General features: G+C 46.2%; 1 pseudogene; it reads left to right on the forward strand.

The window, feature by feature from the left end:
- The first annotated feature begins 5,295 nt into the window (after positions 1 to 5,295).
- On the forward strand, positions 5,296 to 6,723 carry LOC137318132 (probable G-protein coupled receptor 139; annotated as a pseudogene).
- The last annotated feature ends 10,024 nt before the right edge of the window (positions 6,724 to 16,747 follow it).

Below are 16,747 nucleotides of genomic sequence, written 5' to 3' on the forward strand. Positions count from 1 at the left end.
AATCAGGTCGGTATTTGAAACATATCGATGAGACACGGGAAGGTTATCTCAGAAGGAAAATGTTTACGGGAGAGCGATGGAGCCTGACGATGATGTCAGCATACTTGGATCCAGGAGGAGGAGTTTGGTGGCTAGATAATATATAAGGACAGATTCGTTTTTTATGAGTTCATGGAATGTGGGCGTCGCTGGAAAGGCCTGCATTTAGTGCCCATCCCTAATTGCCCTTGAGAAGGTGGTGGTGAAACGCCTTCTTGAACCGCTGCAGTCCGTGTGGTGAAGGTTCTCCCACAGTGCTGTTAGGTAGGGAGTTCAAGGATTTTGACCCAGCCACGATGAAGGAACGGCGATACATTTCCAAATCGGGATCGTGTTTGACTTGAAGGGGAACGTGCAGGTGGTGTTGTTCCCATGTGCCTGCTGCCATTTTTCTCCAACGTGGTTGAGGTCGCGGGTTTGAGAGGTACTATTGAGTTGCTGCAGTGCACCCTGTGGATGGAACACACTGCAGCAACAGTGCGCTGGTGGTGAGGGAGTGCATATTTAGGGCGGTGGATGGAGTACCAATCAAGTGGGCTGCTTTTTCCTGGATGGTGTCGAGCTTCTTGAGTTTTGTTGGAGATGCAGTCATCCAGGCAAGTGTAGAGTATTCCATCACACTCCTGACTTGTGCTTTTAGATGGTGGAAAGGCTTCGGGGAGTTAGGATTTGAGTCACTCACCGCAGAATACCCAGCCTCTGACCTGCTCTTGTAGGAACATAGGAACAGGAGTAGGCCATTCAACCTCTCGTTCCTGCTGCCCCATTTGATATGATCATGGCTGATATGTGATCTAACTCTATATACCTGCCTTTGGCCCATATCCCTTAATACATTTGGTTGCCAAAAAGCTATCTATCTCAGAGTTAAATTTAGCAATTGAGTTAGTATCAATTGCCATTTGCAGAAGAGAGTTCCAAACTTCTACAACGCTTTGTGTGCAGAAATGTTTTCTAATCTCGCTCCTGAAAGGTCTGGCTCTAATTTTTAAACTGTGCCCCCTACTCCTAAAATCCCCAACCAGCGGAAATAGTTTCTCTCTATCTACCCTATCTGTTACCCTCAATATCTTATAAACTTCGAACAGATCACCACTTAACCTTCGAAACTCCAGAGAATACAACCCCAATTTGTGTAATCTCTCCTCGTAACTTGACCCTTGAAGTCCAGGTATCATTCTAGTAAAACTACGCTGCAGTTCCTCCAAGGCCAATATGCCCTTCCGAAGGTGTGGTACCCAGAACTGCTCACAGTACTCCACGTGCGGTCTAACCAGGGTTTTGTATCGCTGCAGCATAACTTCTGCCCCCTTGTACTCCAGTCCTCTAGATATAAAGGCCAACATTCCATTTGCCAACTTGATTATTTTCTGCACCTGTTCATGACACTTCAATGATCTATGTACCTGAACCCATAAGTCGCTTTGGACATCCACTGTTTTTAACTTTTTACCATTTAGAAAGTACCCTGTTCTATCCTTTTTTGTTCCAAAGTGGATGATCTCACATTTGTCGACATTGAATTCCATTTGCCACAGTTTTGCCAATTCACCTAATCTGTCAATATCGCTTTGTAATTTTATGTTTTCATCTACACTGCTTACAATGCAACCAATCTTTGCGTCATCGGCAAATTTAGATATGTGGCTGGTCTAGTTCAGTTTCTGGTCAATTGTGACCCCCAGGATGTTGATGGTGGGGGATTCAGTGTTGTAAATGCCGTTGAAAATCAAGGGGAGGTGCTTAGACTCTCTCTTGTTGGAGATGGTCATTGCCCGGCACTTGCCTGGCGCGAACGTTACTGCCACTGATCAGCCCAAGACTGGATGTTGTCCAGGTCTTGCTGCATGCGAGCACCGCCTGCTTCACTATCTGAGGGGATGCGAATGGAACGGAATACTGTGCAATCATCCCAATTTCTGACCTCATGATGGAGGGAAGGTCATTAATGACGCAGCTGAAGATGGTTGGGCCTCGGACACTGCCCTGAGGAACTCCTGCAGCAATGTCCTGGGGCTGAGATGATTGGCCTCCAAAAACCACTACCATCTTCCTTTGTGTTAGATGTAACTCCAGCCACTGGAGAGTGTTTCCCCCTGATTCAAATGGACTTCAATTTTACTAGGGCTCCTTGGTGCCACAATCGGTCAAATGCTGCCTTGATCTCAAGGGCAGTCACTCTCACCTCACCTCTGGAATTCAGCTCTTTTGTCCATATTTGGACCAAGGCTGTAGTGAGGTCTGGAGCCGAGTGTTCCTGGCGGAACCCAAACTGAGCATCGGTGAGCAGGTGAGTAAGTGCCGCTTGATAGACTGTCGAGGACACCTTCCGTCACTTTGCTGATGATTGAGAGTAGGCAGATTGGGCGGTAATTGTCCGCATTGGATTTGTGATGCTTTTTTAGTACAGGACATACCTTTGCAATTTTCCACATTGTCGGGTAGATGCCAGTGTTGTAGCTGTACTGGAACAATGTGGCTGGAGGCGCGGCTACTTCTGTAGTCCAAGCCTTCAGCGACAGTCGGGATGTTGTCGGGTCACATAGCCTTTGTTGTATCCAGTGCACTCAGCCGTTTCTTTATATCACGTGAAATGAATCGAATTGGCTGAAGCTGGCTTCTGTGATGGTGGAGATATCGGAAGGAGGCGGAGATGGATCATCCACTCAGCACTTGTGGCTGAAGATGGTTGCAAACGCTTCAGCCTTGTCTTTTGCACTCACGTTCTGGACTCTGCCATCTGTTAGTACCGGTGGAGCATTCACCTCCAGTGTAAGTGCAGGGTAACACTTCTACCAGAAGAGGATCGTCACATCTTGCCTTAGTGTACGGGTAGCACTAGTGCTGGAGGAGCACTGTCACCATTCGTGTAAGTGTGCGGGTACCACTAGTACTGGTGGTGCACAGTCACAACTTGTGTAAGTCTACGGGTAACACTAGTACTGGAGGAGCACTGTCACCATTGGTGTAACTGTAGGGATAACACCTGTGTTGGAGTTGCACGGTCATATCTCGGTTAAGTGTAAGGAAATACCTAGTATCAGAGGAGCACGGTCACCTCTAGTGTAAGTGTACGACACCACTCGTGCAGAAGGAGCACTGCCACCTCTGGTGTAAGTGTAGGTTTCCACTTGTACCGGAGAAGGATCTTCATCTCCAGTGTATCTGCAGGGTACCACCAGTACCGGAGGAGACCCGTCACCTCTAGTGTAACTGTAGGGCTACCATTAGTAGCGGAGGAGAACCGTCACCTCCACTGTAATATACGGGGACCACTGGTAGAGGATAACTGTCATCTCTGGTGTAATTCTAGGGGTACCACAAGTACTGGAGAATAATGTAGGGGTATTACTGGTACCGGACGACCAGGGTCACCATTGGTGTAAGTGTCGACTTACAATTAATATGCGAGGAACACGATAATCCCTTGAGTAAGTGTAGTGTACCATTAGTACCGGAGGAGAATGTTTAACTCCAGTGTATGTTGAGGGGCACCACTAGCAGAAAAGAAGCTTAGTGACCCCTAGTGCAAGTGTAGGAATATCACGATCACAGGATAATCGTGGTCACCTCTTGTGATAGTGTAATGTGCAGGGACACGAGAACCGGTGAACTCTCACTACTCTGTAAGTGTAGTTGTACCACTCGTACCAGAGGAACACGGTCACCTCTGGCATAACTGTAGTGTTCCTCAACTACTGGAAGAGCACGGTCACCTCCAGTGTAAGTGTAGACTACCACTAGTACCGGAGGAAAACGGTCACCTGAAGTGTAAGTGTGGACTATCACTAGTACCAGAGGAGCACAGTCACCTCCAGTGTATGTGCAAACTACCACTAGTACCAGAGGAGCACGGTCACCTCCAGTGTAAGTGTAGACTACCACTAGTACCAGAGGAGCACTGTCACCTCCAGTGTAAGAATGGACTACTACTCGTACCAGAGGAGCACCGTCAGCTCCAGTGCAAGTGTAGATGTCCACTAGTACCAAAGGAGCACGGTCACCTCCAGTGTAAGTGTAGACTACCACTAGTACCAGAGGAGCACTGTCACCTCCAGTGTAAGAATGGACTACTACTCGTACCAGAGGAGCACCGTCAGCTCCAGTGCAAGTGTAGATGTCCACTAGTACCAAAGGAGCACGGTCACCTCCAGTGTAAGTGTAGACTACCACTAGTACCAGAGGAGCACTGTCACCTCCAGTGTAAGAATGGACTACCACGAGTACCAGAGGAGTATGGTCACCTCCAGTGTAAGTGTGGACTACCACTAGTAACAGAGGAGCACGGTCACCTCCAGTGTAAGTTTGGACTACCACTGGTAACAGAGGAGCACGGTCACCTCCAGTGTAAGATTGGTCTACCACTAGTACCAGAGGAGAATGTTCACATCGAGTGTAAGTGTGGGCTACCACTAGTAACAGAGGAGCACGGTCAACTACAGTTTAAGTGTAGACGTCCACGAGTACCAATGAACCACGGTCACCTCCAGTGTTAGTGTAGACTACCACTAGTACCAGAGGAGCACGGTCACCTCGAGTCTAAGTGTAGACTACCACTAGTACCAGAGGAGCACGGTCACCTCGAGTCTAAGTGTAGACTACCAATAGTACCAGAGGAGCACGGTCACCTCGAGTCCAAGTGTAGACTACCACTAGTACCAGAGGAGCACGGTCACCTCGAGTCTAAGTGTAGACTGCCACTTGTACCAGATGAGCACGGTCACATCGATTGTAAGTGTAGGGACACCATCAGTACTGGAGAACCATGGTTATCTCTAGTGTATGTTTAGGCTGCTACTAGTACCGGAGGAGTGCGGCCACGTCTAATACTGCAGGTTTTCAGGATTAGGTTCTGCGGCTGTGCTGGCAGATTTCGGGGACGAGGAGTGAATCAAAGGCAGAATCAGGGCGATCACTTCAAGGGTAGCTGCCTCCACCAGTCCTGTAGAAATAGAGTCAGGACAGTTACTGGGAGATTCCACTTTCCATTTATAAAAAATGTTTTTATTGTGTGATGTTTTTAAAAAATCCAATTACCATTTCAACTTTTTCTCTGAATTTGATGTATCAGCAAAAAAAACATCTTCCCTGAGTCTATTTGTTAAATGACTGTAACAAATGCTAGTTATGGTGCAACATGATTGACTCCCTGGACGATTGGTGTGTGTATAAAAGTAGGAATCCATTCCATTGCCTCATCCATGCACTAGTCAGAGTCGTTTCAGATCCTCGAGAATTTATCTATTCTCACCGAAAATGGGGCAACCAACTATTCTGCTGATAAAACAGATTTACTACCCGATTCTCGTTGCCGTCGGTGTCCCAGGTGAGCAATTGTAATCTGTTCCTTGTTAATCCATGTTAACTGTTTCACTGTTCTTACCGCATGTTGGATAAGGTAACGTGTTTCCCGGATGTCAGCAATACACAGTCGGTAATTACCTGAACATACTCGTGAACCAGGGTTCCGCTATTTCGGCGTTCCGCTTAATCTGATCATTTCACTGATGTTACAATGTTCTGAAGCTCCAACACAAGCGTTTCAGTGGATTTACGGACTATTTCGTCACCCCGTGCAGAGTGAGCGCTGCAGCAGCTCATTTTAATGTGTGGGTAGGTTTCCCAGGTAGTGACTCGAATATTAATCCTGTTCTCACACTGCTCCGTGTTGATAATCACACTGAATGGAGTAAAATGGTCTCAACAGGTATCTCCACATATATTTCAAACAGTGGAATATTATTTCTCTCCACTTCCTTTCTTACAGCGAACTTGATGACAATTGTGATTCTCTCCCGAGAAAACTGCGGCCTTTCCAAGTGTATCTCGGTCTATATGGTGGCCATGGCAACAGGAGATCTACTGGTCATGATCATCAATATAATAGTGTATCATATTTTCAGTTATCACTTCCCACTTTCATTCCTCTCCCTCACTCCCGTGTGTAGTTTCATTCTCTACATGACTGTTGTCGCCCTCGATTTGTCTGTTTGGTTCACCGTCTCCTTCACATTTGACCGTTTTGTCGCTCTCTGCTGCCAGAAGTTTAAAACCAAGTATTGCACCGAGAGAACTGCGGCCGCGGTTCTAACAACGGTCTCTGTTCTCATAGTTTTAAAGCATATCCCCCTTCCGTTTACATTTGAGCCTCACCAAATAATTAACAAAGTGCAGTGGGGCTGCCGGTCAAGTGAGGCTTTTTTTTCCTCCCCTCCAGGTACAGCGTACGTCTGGTTTCACATGATCTCGTTAATTTGGCTTCCTTTTACTTTAATCGCCTTGTTAAATTCCTTGACCATTAGACGGATTGTCTTGACCAGTCGAGCCCGCAGGGGACTCCGGGGTCACAGCAGTGAGAATCAATGTGATCCAGAGATGGAGAACCGAAGGAAATCCATCATTTTACTCTTCGCTGTGTCAGGCAGTTTTGTGCTGTTGTGGCTGACAGCTCTCGTGACTTTTTTAACTAACAGACTGACAAACCCCATTTATTACCGAGGCGACCGCACAAACCCAGGATACATCGCCACCTAAGCCGGAGCTATGCTGAAGCATTTGAGTTCCTGTCCAAACACGTGTATTTATGCAGCTACCCAGAGGAAATTCAGAGAAGAACTGAAGAAGCTGCTGAAATCTCCCTGGACAATGATTCTAAGATTGGTTAGAACACGAACTACGAACTAGACCTCGCTTTGGACATTGGAATTCAGTTCTAGCGCCAAGCCTATCTTGGACTGGGGATCTCTCTCCTCACAGATGCATAAAGATGGTTCTTGAAAAACTCACAGGTAGGCGATTATATTTCATGCCATTTGAAGCATTCAGCGTAAACATTGAGCGCGGGTTTCTACAGTTCCTACAGTTCATTGGCCGAGTGACTCCTGCCAAATAAGGACATTCCCTCTTAAGTATGAATTTTCTCCGTGATGAAGTGAAATTTAATAGTGGAATAGAATATTTGATCATGGAGTTTAATATCACTGTGCGGGGAATGGAATTCAATTCTACCCTGTAATTGACAGGAAGATCCGCCAGTTTTAAGTAAAGATTCGATCGTTTCGAACTCCTGGTGAATTTACATTTTCTCGGAGGTTTGATGAACACGGTGCTTGGACTGACGTCAGCTGCACCGGCCGCTTCATCCCTTCTCCAGGGAATAAGGAGCGGAGCCGCTGTATCGTTCGCAGTGCTGCGATGTTCCGCCCATTTTGAATGTTCACAGTTGTGTCTTTGTTTGACCCGCTTTATTCTGTCATCTTGTTTATTGAGAAATAGTTGAAACCTGCCCAGCAAAATTAAAAATAAAGTCTTTACCTGTTGTTACTGAATGTATTTGATTGTTATTAATCTGAATCAGCGACCCGGTAAAACTGGTAAAATAATGTAAGAACCAAGAATGTTTAATAACATTAATAATCAGGACATTTCATGCATCAATCTGCAATCAATACTCTCATATATTGGAATGGAACAATCTGCTCTGTGTGTGGTGCACAGACAGTAACATGTAATATCCCTTCCCTTTTATCAACTGGTGTAGTTTCGGCATCCACTAAGCAAGGCTGAGTATTCGGAGCTTCAACCGGTTACACTGCAGACCGGGGTTTCAAGCGTTGCTCTGTGCAAAGACATCAGATGAAGAATTGAGCGAATTAACTAGCAGTTTGGCCGTCCGCCAGTGTGTGTCTCGGATGAAACTGTTTCCAAATTAACCTGCAGTGTATTGGTTGCAGATTGAAAGATGTCGAGGAGAGGCTGCCCCTGGGACTGGTCAAATCCACCGTTCACACTGTAGGATGTGTAGGATCATCAGAGGAGATGTCTCTGACTGCTTCCACTGTTCTATTCAGTATACCCGGTTACACATGGAATACAGCCAGCGCTGTGTCCGCCCGATCTTTACGCACGCTGTGATTGATGGGCACCGCAGATATTGATTGATGTGCTGGAAATACGCAGCATCCGTGCAGAGAGAGACAGAATCAACATTTCAGGTCGATGACAAAATCTATTCTTTCACAATTTCTTAGCCTCAGTAACAGATTTAAATGATTGCTGGGAATCTATTGCATAATCGGGCCGAAATACTTGAATAGTTGGGGTGCAACACGCGCGAAGTTCTCCACCATGTTTGTACAAGTCGGAACACGATGATGTTCGATGTTGACTCATGTTGAATCCGCCTAATCATATTACGACTTCCGAAGTGCGCCGATAACGTCCTTAATAATGGAGTCCAGCATTTTCCCGACCACTGATGTCAGGCAACTGGCCTGCAGTTCACTGTTTACTCTCTCCCTCCTTTCTTCAATTGCGGGGTTACAATTGCGACCTTCCAATACAGTGGGACTGTTCTGGAATCCAGGGAATTTTGAAAGATCAAAACCAATGCATCCACTATCTCTGCAGCCAGAGAGAGGGGCTGAGAAAGAAGAACAGAGAGATAGGGGCAGAGAGAGAGAGGAAGTGAATGAAAACGAAAGAGGGATATAGCTCAGGATTTAAATCGGAACAGGTGAGGAGAGAGAAAGAAAGAGGGCGAGGAGCACAGATAGGAACAGAGAGAAAGAGTGGGTCAGAGAGAGAGACACACAGATGGAGGTGACTGGGTTAAATATCAGAAGTGGAATATTCACTGTAATGTTTAATGTACGCTCAGCACCAATCTTGGGCGAAGCGGGTACAGGGCAGTGAGAGTGAGAGGGGTGGGACTCCCCAGAATTTGTGTTTTGATAGAGAGGGAGAAACAGAGGGGCACACAGGCAGAGAGAAAAAAAAGGAGAGGCTGAGAGATGTACATTAACGGAAAGGGAGAGAAAGAGAGATGAAGTAGACTCAGAGAGGGAAACAGGGGGAGAAAAAAGACACACCGATGGAGGTGACCGGGTTAAACGCAGAGGGAGAGATACAGGCTGTCGATATCTCCAGTGTGTAGTCAGCCTGCCCAGTTCGCATCCTCCAGAAAAACGTCCCTCTCTCACACACTTCCAGAACGTCTGAGTTGAAAAATTGAATCATGGAAGTGAGTTTAAAAAGTGCCCAAATGAATCAGCAGGTTAATCCCCAGTTTATAGGGAAAATTCAGTACTTTCTGGGGATCGAGGGAATGGGTGGTCCCAGAATGGGAATACACAGAGCGGGGGTTGGAGCAGGGGAGGGAGGGGGGGGGGGTGGGACGGGATATACCCAGACTGGGAATACAATCAGCGGGGTTTGGAGCAGGGGAGGGAGGGGAAGGTTGGGGATATGCCTAGACTGGTAATACATGGAGTGGGGGTTGGAGCAGGCGAGGGGGGAGGGGATTGGGAAGCAGTGAGCCCCATTTCACACTTGCTCCTTCCAGCCCTGTCTGTGGGGTTTGGTTTGAGCTGTGGATAGAAATGATCTGTGTCATTGGGGCCTGTCCTTTGCCCAGCCCTGTGTGGGGCCTGTGAGTGGGATCAGTAATTGATATTTTCAAACTGCAGTAATATTCCCAACAACGTCTTAGAGTTAAAGATTTCAAATCAGCAAAATCGCCACCAGGAATGTCACAAGTCCCAACAAACAGCCCCCTGGTGTTCCTGGACAAACCAGGCCTGTCCTGGGCAGGATTAGCCCAGTTTAACCTAACAGTGGGCAGAAACCCAGAGGGAGAGAGAGAGACATCCTAACAGATCAAAGGCTCAGGAAAGGAGCTCCAGTCTGCAGTCAACAAACTACTCACCTGAGGGTAACTGCGGGGTCCCAGTCCACATCCTCCCCTCTCTGTGGCAATGCTCGTGTTTCGGGAAGATGGGGCAACCTCAAGGGAACAGGGTGGCCATCTGAGCGGTTCTGGGAGAGTAAATACGGAGCAACTGTTTCCACTGGCAGGAGGGTCGTTAACCAAAGGATACAGATTGAAAATAATTGGTTTGAAGGCGACAATGTTTCATTCATCGAGTTCTGATCTGGAATGCGCTGCCTCAAAGAGTGGAGGGAGCAGATTCAATAATAACTTTCAAATGGGAATCGGATAAATACTTTTTAAAATTCTATGAAGTTCTATTGGGAAAGAGTGTTGGGGGGGGGGGGGGTTGGACTAATTAGATTGCGCTTTCAAAGAGCTGCCACAGGCACGATGGGCTGAAAAGCCTCCTTCAGTGCTGTTTCATTCCATGATTTGCTTCAGTTGCATGGCGGCCATTTTGTGTCAGATGCATGTCGGCCATTTTGCAGCAGGTGCATGGCGGTCATTTTGTTGAGTCCCAGTTGAGCTCTTTCGCTCACAGTCTCAACATTTTTTGCAAATTGATATCCAGCCTCTCGAGCAAAACTCACGCACTTCATTCGGCAGAGCGGTTGTATCAGCGATGCTGTTTAGAGGAGGTGGGATGTAGTTTCGAGGAACCTTTATTCAATATTTTGAAACAATAATACCAGTCAATTGAAAATAACGACAAGATCATGTCCGAGCTGAAGTAAGCGGGAAAGTTTTATTAACACCGCACAGTGTTTATTAACAACGTGTATTTATTGAATCCCTTTAAAGTAGGAAAACGTCCCAAAGTGCTTCACAGGAGCGATTAACAATCATAATTTGACACTGAGACACACAAGGGGATATTAGGACAGGTGACCAAATCATATTATCAGAGAAAGGTACAACACGGAAGGAATCCATTCAGCTCATCGAGTCCCCGCCGGCTCTATGCATCAGCAAAAGCTTGGTCAAAGATGGAGCTTTTAAGGAACGTCTTAAAAGGAGGAGAGAAAGATGGAGAGATGGAAAGGTTCAGGGAGAGAATTACAGAGCTTCGGGCCTCGGCAGCTGAAGGCACGGCGGTCAATGGCGGAGCGTTTAAAATCGGGGATGCACAAGAGACCAGAATTAGAAGAACGCAGAGATGTGAGGGTTGAATGGACACTTGTTACAGAGTCCGACTGCTCACTCGGATGGAGACACACAATAAACTATATACAGAGACTGACTCTTCACTGGGATAGAGACACATTATATGTTAGATACAGAGACTGACTCCTCACGAGGATAGACACACGATACAATATATACAGAGACTGACTCCTCACTAGGATAGACACACACTATACACATGGGCACTTGTTACAGAGTCCGACTCTTCACGAGGATAAACAGACACTATACACTATACACAGAGACTGACTCCTCACAAGGATATACACACACTATACACAGGGGCACTTGTTACAGATTCCGAATCTTCACGAGGATAAACACACACTATACACTACATAGAGAGACTGACTCATCAGTAGGATACACACACACTATACACAGGGGTATTGTTACAGAGTCCGACTCTTCACGAGGATAAACACACAATATTTCTCTATATACAGAGACTGACTCCTCACTAGGATAGACACACTCATAGACGCTCCTCACTAAGATAGACTCCTCACTTGAAGAGAGAAACACGGTAATTGTGACAGAGTCCGTCTCCCAACTGGGAGAAACACACACTGTACAAGGGGTCACCAGGTACAGAGTCCGACTCCGCACTGGTAGAGACACGCACTTAACACAAGGACATTTGTTACAGTGACCGAATCGTCACTGGGAGACACAACCAGGAAAACTGAGTCCAATTGTCAGTGTCCAACTGCAGCCAGACTGAGCACCAGCCTGAGCGCTTACCGTCTGTGCATTTACCCAGTGTCGCACTGCAGCCCAGGATGAGCCCCACTCGAGGCCCTTCCTGTCTGTACGTTCAGCTCGGGTTCGAAACCGTTAAACGGCCGTTCGGGTTTAAACCTGGACCGCGGCCGTTTAAAGGGGAGGGACAGAAAATCGGCAAAATGTGAACATAAAATGAAACCAAAAATGTTCACAAATTGAAACGATCACAAGTGCACTCTCAGTCCGCGTCTTGTGTCCTGCAGCGACTTCAGCTGATTCTTTCCGTTTGATCTGAACCGATTATTTTCCAGGCTGAAACAGATTAAAGATTAAACAGGAAATAAACAGATTGAACAACAGTGTAAATAACAGGGAGACTGGGCTTAATATTTCAATAATAATTACAGACAAATATCACCCATGATATTGACTGAATCCCATCTATTTTTATGTATTACATTAAACATTAACACAAGCACTCACCGGATCCGCTCCAGACTCCTACAGGTCAGTATGAGGCGGCGAAGAGCGGGGACAGATCAGTCTGTGAAGGAGTTTAACCCGAGGGACAGACCCGTCAGTGACCAGTTTGTGCAGAGATCGGAGACGAGATCTTCCCCAGAAGAATCTGTGAGACCGTTTTCCCTTAGACTGGGGTCAGAGAGAGAGAGAAATAACAGGAATCAAGGGTAAATCTCCAGTGTTTATTAATAATACTATTACTGATACTCATTATATCCAGTGTTAGACATCCAGTTATTATGAACACAATCTCACACAGTCTGATACTTACCCCAGTTTCTGTATTTTACAGTCCGGGTTCCTCAGAGCCCCAGGCAGTAGTTTCACTCCTGAATCTCCCAGTTCATTCTTCGCCAGTCTAAACACAAACAGACAGAGTGAGAAACAAACTGAATGAAACCACGGGTCAGATACAATTTCTCTCTCTGTTATTACAGAACACGTTAAAAAAACTTCAGGAATTTAATGAACAGATTTTCATCTCACCGACAATGAATCTCAGTCTTTCCCACTCCTCATATATTCAGGGACTGTCAGTAAATGTATTTAATCAATAAAGTGCTGACTATGTGAAGCCTTTCAATGTTCCTCAGTCCGGTCACATTCCCTGATCAGAATTACCCTCCTGGAGATCAGTGACCATCGCTGTCATGTTTTGGGGACAATTTTACAACACCAAGTTACAGTCCAACGATTTTATTTTTAATCCCACAAGCTTTCGGGGGCTTTCCCCTTCCTCAGGCGGTGTGGAAAATTGTAAAATTGTAAAATTGTTTACAATTGTTAACCCCAGTCCATCACCGGCATCTCCACATCATGTTTTGGGGAGACGGGTCTCATTTCTGCTGCTCCTGATCCCGTCGGATTTTACGAGAATGGGGCATTTTTTCCCTGAATTGAAATGACAAAGCGGCGATTCCCTGTAGTTTATCGACTGTGCATTATACTGATCTGTATAATAACTTGGGATGAGTTATATTGTGAAACAGCTCTAACAGCTGTTGTAAAATCCGTCCCACAGGATTTTATGTAACAAGGGGAGTTTATTCTTCCCCGTTATAAGTTTGAAATGTCCCCGTACTCCTAGTTTACAGGGGATGGGAGTCTCTCACTTTATTAAATGAACCTGTACTCCTAGTTTACAGGAGAGGGGAGTCTCTCACTTTATTTAAATGAACCTGTATTCCTAGTTTATCGGGGAAGGGAGTCCCTCACTTTATTTAATTGAACCTGTATTCCGAGCTTATAGGCGAGGGGAGTCTCTCACTTTATTTAAATTAACCTGTACTCCTAGTTTATAGGGGAGGGGAGTCTCTCACTTTATTTAAATGAACCTGTATTCCTAGTTCATAGGGGAGGGGAGTCTCTCACTTTATTTAAATGAACCTGTGCTCCAAGTTTATCGGGGACTGGAGTCTCTCACTTTATTTAAATGAACCTGTACTCCAAGTTTATCGGGGACTGGAGTCTCTCACTTTATTTAAATGAACCTGTACTCCAAGTTTTTCGGGGAGGGGAGTCTCTCACTTTATTTAATTGAACCTGTATTCCTAGTTTATAGGGGAGGGGAGTCTCTCACTTTATTTAAATGAACCTGTATTCATAGTTTATAGGGGAGGGGAGTCTCTCACTTTATTTAAATGAACCTGTGCTCCAAGTTTAAAGGGGAGAGGAGTCTCTCACTTTATTTAAATGAACCTGTGCTCCAAGTTTATAGGGGAGAGGAGTCTCTCACTTTATTTAAATGAACCTGTGCTCCAAGTTTATAGGGGAGAGGAGTCTCTCACTTTCTTCCCCAATAAACTGGCTCAGCATTTATTTCACCAACAAGAAGAGAAAACTACTGTACAAGGTTACAATTGAGGTAGGAGAGACCGAAAGGTGAACGCTGGGTATATCGAAGGTAATCATGGCAGCGTAGCTCGCACCCGTGATGTGCTCCTAGCTGCACTATGTGGGAAATCATGGACATTAACAGTGTCCCTGGCGACCATGTGTGCAGGAAGTGTGTCCAGCTGCAGCTACTGGCCAACCGCATTTCGGAACTGGAGCTGCGGGTGAATTCGCTGTGGAGCATCCGTGGTGCTGAGACTATCGTGGATCGTACGTTCAGTGAGGTGGTCAGACCGCAGGTAAAGATTACACAGACAGAAAGGAAATGGCTGACCGCCAGACAGAGTAAAAGGACTAGGCAGGTAGAGCAGGAGTCCCCTGGTGCCATCTCCCTCTCAAACAGATAGAACGCTTTGGAGACTGTTGGGGGAGATGTTTTATCAGGGGAAAGCAGCAAGAGCCAAGTTCGTGGCACCAGGGGTGGCTCTACTGTACAGGAGGGGAGGAAGAAGAGTGGCAGGGCAATATGATCTGGGATTCAATTGTAAGGGGAACAGATAGGTGTCTCTGTGGCCGCAAACGTGACTCCAGGATGGTATGTTGCCTCCCTGGTGCGAGGGTCAAGGATGTTGCGGAGCAGCTCCAGGACATTCTGGAGTGGGAGGGTTAATAGACAGTAGTCGTGGTCCATATCGGTACCAACGACATGGGTCAAAAACAAAGGGATGAGGTCCTGCAAGGTGAATTTAAGGAGTTCGGAGATAAATTACAAAGCAGGACTTCAAAGGTCGTGATCTCAGGATTACTACCAGTGCCACGTGCTAGTGAGTATCGGAACATGAGAACAGACCGGATGAATGCGTGGCTGCAGGGATGGTGTAGGAGGGAGGGATTTAGATCCCTTAGACATTGGGACCGATTTTGGTGAAGGTGGGACCTGTACAAGCGGGACGGGTTTCACCCGAGCAGGACCGGGACGAATGTTCTCTCATGGGTGTTTGCTATTGCTATTTGGGAAGGTTTAAACTCGAGTGGCAGGGGGATGGGAAGCTGAGCGGGGAGACAGAAGGGAGTAAAGTTGAGAGCAGCAAGAGATGGGAAGACACAGGGGAAATTTACAATACAAATCGTACGAACAGTTGTTCAAGAACAAGTGAAAGGGAAAAGCGTAGAGCAGCAGAAAGAAAGTGAACTTTAGACACGACAGATGAAGTGAAAACTTGAAGGCGTAAAGCGACTGACCCAGTCCCAAAGCTAATGTCAGGCTAGGGTGTGTGGCCCAACTAAGAGTTCTATATACAAATGCACGGAGTATAAGGAATAAATTAAATGAACAACAGGTTCAAATTCAAATTACATAAGAACATAAGAACATAAGAAATAGGAGCAGGAGTAGGCCAATCGGCCCCTCCAGCCAGCTCCGCCATTCAATAAAATCATGGCTGATCTGATCCTAACCTCAAATCTAAAGAACACAAGAAGTAGGAGCAAGACCCAGCCAATCAGCCGCTGGGCCCGCTCCGCCACCCAAAGGGCCTTGACCGATCCGAACTCAGCTTCATGTCCAATTTCCTGTCCGCTCCCTGTAACCCCGAATTCCCTTTAATTCGAGGAAACTGTCGATTTCTGTTTTAAATTTATTTCATGATGGAGCTTCCACAGCTTCCTGGGGCAGCAAATTCCACAGACCTACTACCCTCTGAGTGAAGAAGTTTCTCCTCATCTCAGTTTTGAAAGAGCAGCCCCTTATTCTAAGATAATGCCCCCTAGTTCTAGTTTCACCCATCCTTGGGAACATCCTTACCGCATCCACCCGATCAAGCACCTTCACAATCTTATTTGTTTCAATAAGATCGCCTCTCATTCTTCTGAACTCCAATGAGTAGAGTCCCAATCTACTCAACCTCTCCTCATATGTCCACTCCCTCATCCCCGGGATTAGCCGAGTGAACCTTCTTTGTACTGCCTCGAGAGCAATTATGTCTTTTCTTAAGAATGGACACCAAAACTGTATGCAGTATTCCAGGTGCGGTCTCACCAATACCTCATATAACTGCAGCAATACCTCCCTGTTTTTATATTCTATCCCCCGAGCAATAAAAGCCAACATTCCGTTGGCCTTCTTGATCACCTGCTGCACCTGCATACGAACTTTTTGATCTTCTTGCAATAGGACCCCCAGATTCCTTTGTACTGCAGTACTTTCCAGTTTCTCGCCATTAAGATAATAACTTGCTCTCTGATCTTTCCTGCCAAAGTGCATAACCTCACATTTTCCAATATTTTATTGCATCTGCCAAATCTCCGCCCACTCACGCAGCCTGTCCATATCCCCTTGTAGGTTTTTTATGTCCTCCTCACTCTCTATTTTTCCTCCCATTTTTGTATCATCTGCAAACTTTGATATGTTAAACCCGGACCCCTCCTCCATATCGTGAATATAGATTGTAAAGAGTTGGGGACCCAGCACCGACCCCTGCGGAACACCACTGGCTACTGGTTGCCAGTCCGAGAATGAACCATTTATCCCAACCCTCTGCTTCCTGTTAGATAACCAATCCTCCACCCATGCCAGAATATTACCCCCAATCCAGTGATTCTTTATCGTGAGCAATAAACTTTGATGTGGCACCTTGTCGAATGCCTTCTGGAAGTCTAAATACACCACGTCCACTGGTTCCCCTTTATCCACCCTGTACGTTATGTCCTCAAAGAACTCGAGTGAATTTG

This window comes from Heptranchias perlo, unplaced genomic scaffold (assembly GCF_035084215.1).
Source record: "Heptranchias perlo isolate sHepPer1 unplaced genomic scaffold, sHepPer1.hap1 HAP1_SCAFFOLD_65, whole genome shotgun sequence".
Taxonomy (NCBI): Eukaryota; Metazoa; Chordata; class Chondrichthyes; order Hexanchiformes; family Hexanchidae; genus Heptranchias; species Heptranchias perlo.